The sequence below is a fragment of the Bombus pascuorum genome, chromosome 6 (genome assembly GCF_905332965.1).
Source record: "Bombus pascuorum chromosome 6, iyBomPasc1.1, whole genome shotgun sequence".
Lineage (NCBI taxonomy): Eukaryota > Metazoa > Arthropoda > Insecta > Hymenoptera > Apidae > Bombus > Bombus pascuorum.
Genome location: NC_083493.1, coordinates 17,931,637 through 17,937,636, shown reverse-complemented (window position 1 = coordinate 17,937,636; position 6,000 = coordinate 17,931,637).

Sequence of the window (6,000 nt, the reverse complement as noted above, 5' to 3'; positions counted from 1 at the left end):
GGATAAAACGTTTCTAAAGTTTTCGTTCCGGTTATCTGCGATCGATCTACCGTTCTCAAGACCGCCGAACGAATTAGCGTAATCGCTGTATCACACGATCGTTGTTAGGTTCCAGCGTGTGCACCGTCGCGTATACCGAGTGTATATCGAGCGTTGCATGGTAATCGGGCTGCAGCCGGCGCGCAGGCCTATCAATCGAAAGCAAATCCACGAAAGTCTTTATCGCTTATCGCGAAATCGTTTATCTCGAACGATTCGTTCCGCCGATAATTCTCCCGCTTGCAACCACCGAATAACAATTAGTACCGAATAACGATCAATGTGTAAATAGCTCGGACAATTCGTGTATACGCCCTCGCTGAGAAAGAAGCGAGCACCCCGTTGTTCGTTTGCCTTAACTGCCAAGGATTAATAACTGTCGCTGTTCTTTCGGGTAAAACTTTGAACGCACGAACGCGATACATTGCCGCTTTCGTTGGACAACGAACGTTTACGAATCCGTCTAGAAACGTCGTACAAACAGGATGGTGGCGTTATTGCGCGTACAAGATTCGACGAAATACCATATTTCCGATTCTTCGATCACTGAATCGAGCGTGGTTCGGAGAAGATGTCACGTATCCGTAGTACCTGCCTGTTTTCGACGCCTGGTTCGAAACCAAACGATTTTATTTGTAATTTTTTAACGTAACGTACCTTTTAGGCGCCAAGTTGGACGAATCACGTCGATACAAAGGATCGAGCGAACGTGAACGCGTGGCCGAAACGTAACTTGTAAAAAATTATATCGCAAACGTGTATCGTCGATTGTAAACGGAGGGGACGAACGTAGGTGGGACGTACGCGACGCAGGTTCGTCGCTTGAAAACGGTCGCGCGAAGCGCGGTTCTCGCTCTTACTACGGGGCAATCTTTCACATTCTACGCATACTTGCGCCCACCCAGGCCATTCTAGCAGATAGGTGGTATAACCGAGGCGAGCTGCGGAGCTCGAGTCGAGTTCGAGCTACGCCGTAGGAGCCTTGGCAGTTTCGCGGAAGCAACAAGCTGTTTATGGCTGTTCCTTGCGCTCCTCTCGTATCGCCTTGCCCCCTTTCCCTCTTGCTCTCTTCTACGCTCGAGCCAGGACGAGGTTGTTGCTGCTGCTGCTGCTGCTGCTGCTGGTGCTGCTGCTGGTGCTGGTGCTGCTGTTGCCTCCTTACGTTACGTCTCCTTGGTATCGGTCCTCGCACACCGGGAACCGGCACTCTCTCTCTCTCTTTCCTACGAAAGGGTAGGTTATGGAGAAAGAGAGCGAGCGAGAAAGTATAATAGCGAGGAAGACCATGGGGGAACCCTCCAGGGAGTAACGTTCGGCGCGAACAGCGTGCCAAGTGGCTGTTTACATCAATTTTATCGCCGATTTCTGAAACCCGCTGTCGGGACAGATCTCGCGTCTCATCGCATCGAGTAAATCGTTTCGGCGTTTCGTACGCGTACATAGGAACAAACGAGAGACGTTCGCCGAGTTTGACACGGGTAGAATCTCTTCTTTCGATCGCTGCTCGATAAAAAACTTTGCTTGTAAACGCAGTTTCCAGAGAAACGTGCGTTTCGCTCGCGTTAACCGAGACACAGTGTAATAAATTGTTGTACAGCGTGCGAGTCGGTTCGGCGCAGCTTTACCGTATAGAGAACGCTCGAGGCTGGATAAAATAATTAAAACATTGGTCGCGAAACTTTTCACCGACCCTTGACACGAACGGCACAAACGACACGCTGCACAGGCCGATAGAGGGAAGAGTCTATTTGTCAAAGGAGGGAAACAGTCGGCGCGGAAGAAGGAAAAACGACCGAAGGGATTATCGGTCTGTATCTGGCGAAGGAATTTATCCCCGTAAAGCCACGAGAGACGCGACGATCAAAATCCTTGCCTGAAACTTTATCGATCGCGCGCCTCGCGTGATTCATGTACTCGACATGCAATTCCTGATCACCCTACGGAGCGTCCAGATAACAGAGGAAGGACGCGTCCGCGGTGTACGCCGAGAAGCATGCACCGATGACCAGGAAAGGCGATAAAGGGGGACGAAAGGACACGGTGGAGCGGAGCGAGCGAGCGAGCGAACGAACGGACGAACGAACGAACGGACGAAGGAAGGAAGGAAGGAATGAAGGAACGAGTGAGCGAGCGAGCGAGCAAGTTCGCATCTCTCCGTAACCCGTTGCATCCCTCTGTCTAAAGCACGAGCCATCCTCCCCTGGTGCTTCGTCCTGCTGTACACACCAGCGTCGGATAGAGGGTTGCTCGGGAGCCGATCTGGGACGTGTGCTGGGCAGAGGCGAATACGAAGGTGGTCGTAGAGTAGAGCGGGGTAAGTCGTAAGACGGCGAGCGAGAGCCAGCCACCGGGAGAAAGACGGAAAGATATACATGCGCGCGTATACATGTAATAGAGAGACGGAGAAACGGCGAGAGCGAGAGAATCGTAGGTGAGCGAACAGAGAGGGAATTCGAAAGACGGCTAGGGATCGGTGGTAAGAGAAGGGCAAGGAGGAATACAAGGCGGAAGGACGAGCGAGAGAGGGAGAAGAGAGAAGCAGTAGGTGGAGAAGCGGTGGAAGGAGGAGGAGGTGGTGGTTCGGGTAAGAGAGCGGAGGGAGTACCGTTAATTCCCCGATACAATGCTCATATCACCTTCCCCTCTTCCTGACCACCCACCGCCGCCACCTTCGAATCGTCCCTCCCACCTTGCAGGTTCGCCTCGCGGACGTTCCTTGTCTTACTGGCAAACTTAATCGATATTTCACAGTTTCTTACCCCCTCCGATCCCCACCTTACCGTCCCTTTCTTTCTCTCGTCCTTAGACGTCCTCTCCTTCCAGCTCGAGCCGCTCTTCGTGTCCGGCCGCAGAAAGCGCAAGGAGGAGGGTGGTATCGTTGATCGAACAGAGAGCGGCAGAGGCATCTTCCTTCCCTCCAATCGCACTTCCGAGAGCAGCATGGGGCAGCGCCGGAGCGCGCCGCTGCTGCCTGCGGGAACTCTGTGTGCGAGTTGCAAATATCTATCTGCATATTGTATTACACGTCACGATAATGTACGCCCCCGGCTAAGACTTTCTCCCTGCCCTCCACCTTCTCTCCTTCTCCGTTCCTCTTGCTTCAGCCTCTCCGTACCTCTCTCTGCCGCCAGCTCGTTTTTCTTCCCATGCAACTTTTCGCCCCCGAAATAGCGTCCTCGTCCACCGTCTACCGTACCTAACATATCCAACCACCGTTACGCGCGTCCGTTCGTCCGTTCGTCCGTTCGTCCGTTCGTCCGTTCGTCCGTTCGTCCGTTCGTCCGTTCGTCCGTTCGTCCGTTAGCGGATAATCCGCCGTTTGCCACCTTCGTTTCTCATCGCATTTGTCGGTGGCAACGCGCGTAACGCGTAACATAGTCGTGTAAGAACGTCGAACTTCTTCCCTGATTCGCTTGCTTCCGATCAACTGAATTTTTCACGACGATAAATTTCCCTTCCTTCGGTGTCTTTCGCCGCTTCGTTTCAGTTTCTCTATACGTATTTGGATGTCGTAGCGAACGCGCTGCGCCGTTACGTTGTTCATCCAGCCGTCCAGACGATCCGTTTCATTCTTTACGACGACCGTGTCTCATTATCGTAATTGGACGCAACGCGCTTCCATCGGTCGAGTCACGCCGGCAATCGTTGCACTAGCTGCTGATTGCAGCAACTGCTTCTTCGCGGAGATGCACGTGTTGACCGTTAACGAAAAAGAAAGAAAGAAAGAAAGAAAGAAAAAAAAAAAATAAAGGAAACAGAAAAGAAACGATCGTGAATGACCATCGTTTCGAAAGGTACCGTTCCTCCCGTTCGCGAGATATATTCGCAGAGTGGAGACGATACGATTACGAAAGAGCAACTAGCTTGCATGTATATTATCGCGTGCTCCAATGATGATTTAAGAAAGCACGATGGTTTCGTTCCAGCTTTATTATCTTTGATATATCGTGCCCAATAACACGAACTTGCGAAACTGCAGTTTTCTTACTTCACAGACGCAACGTTCGTAGTTTCTACGCGAAGGATGTATTAAAGGAACAACTTCCGGAAAGATTATTCAAAAGAAAATCGAATTACACAAATCGCGTCACATTTTTTTCTTCACCATGAACATCGAACCACCATCATCTCCGGTACTACGTTTATATTCTTACGTCTGTCCTATCTTCGAATAATTAATTTCATCCGAGAATATTTTATAGTCGATGAATTATTGCTCTCTCTCTATTGAAATATACCAACTTTGGGACGTATATCGTGACAGGTTAGAAAGAAATCTATCGTTCTAAGAATACACGTGTTATCTGATTTGACTGAATTATTAACGGGGACAGTTATTTGACACGTTGGAGATCGATAAAAGTATAATTTCGAAATAACCGTCCATAGACAAACGGAAAGTAGATATCGCTCGGTGGAGGAGAAAGCTTCGATTCGAGAGTACGAAAATGGGCCGACGACTGCGAGGGGCTGAACGGCCGATGTTCGCACCACGCATTTAATGCGTCGTTCATAGCATTAGCGTGTCTGTCCCTCTTACGCGTATCGATGGTACTTTATTAACCGGATATCCTACGGATCATCTCAGTGTTCCGACCAAGCTTAAACGAAACTATACGTCCGACTCGATCGGTTAAATCTTCGTTTTTCTCGCTTCTGTTCGAAGATTCCACTAATTTCCATGTACACCTAGCGTTTATTCAAGAGAGGGCGATTCATTGGTTGGAATACTAGAGACGTCATCGCCGTTTATGTTCAAATATCATGCGCATAAAGATCAATAATATAAACTATCTGCGTTCACGATGGCGAAGGTAGGTAGGTCGCTGTACGGGAATATTTGTACGATTTTGTATCATGCGACGAATGTTAATCCATTTCGACGAGACTGAACGCTGCAACATAGAAAACTACGAGAGGTTAACGGTTTCTGAAAGTTGTATAAAATATATCAGGTCTCTTTGACTTTGAAACCAGATTTTGAAACTTTGATTAACGATTTGAACGTTGTTTATTCGTAAATTCGTACGCTATGACAAACTCTAAAGTACTTTTTGATAAAGTAGAAATAATAATTTAGTATTCAAATTATTCGGAATCGATACTTGGCTGTTTAAACGTTAACAACGACGATACGAGTACTGTATACGCGAGAAAATGAAATTCTACGAAACGTCGTAATCGCAAATTATCGTGCGTCGTGTTCCTGATCGATTAAAGATAAGCAGGATTCGGCCACGCGATCCACCTCGATCTCCCGTTTTAATCGATACGTTATCGACCAGCGAGAAAGGAGAGGTAAGTCGAAAGTTTTTGCAGCGAGGTCCGACGTAAAAGTCAAAGTGTCGGCCGGTTCCCATTCCAAAGCGTTCGATCGGACGCTTAAACGTGGCATCCTAGCCGGACTTTTCAAACTCCGTGAGAGACACCAACGGAAGGTACAAGCAGCTGGATGGTCGCGTTCGTCTAGGTATCTCGTAGGACGTAGAACGCAAGAGACGAAAGATGGTCGACGACGGAGAAGCGGAGAAGCGGAGTAGCAGAGAGGGAGAGATAGAGAGAGAGAGAGAGAGAGAGAGCGACAAGGGGAGATCCGTTACTGTCAAACAGTGGCGGCCGTCGGTGCCGCTTCTACCCAAGCACCTTGTGCACGTGAATCAATAGCATTAACCCATTCCATCGTATCAAAAGGGGTGAGGTGGGTGGCCCGTTGGGCGAAGGAGGAGAGGGTGCAAAGGGGTGGCAATAGTAACAATCCTGAGGTATTTAGCCGCTCGCCCCCAGGACAGCGAGGCAGCCAAGATACCGCTAAGACCGTCCGCGTACTGTGTAGCATCCATCCCATCGCGCAGACCCCTTTCTCCTTCTCCGTTTCTCCGTTTCTCCGGCTCCCTCTTTATCCCTCTATCGGTATCTGCTTCTATCTGCTCGTTCCTCGTTTCACCCTCTTCCATCCCCGAA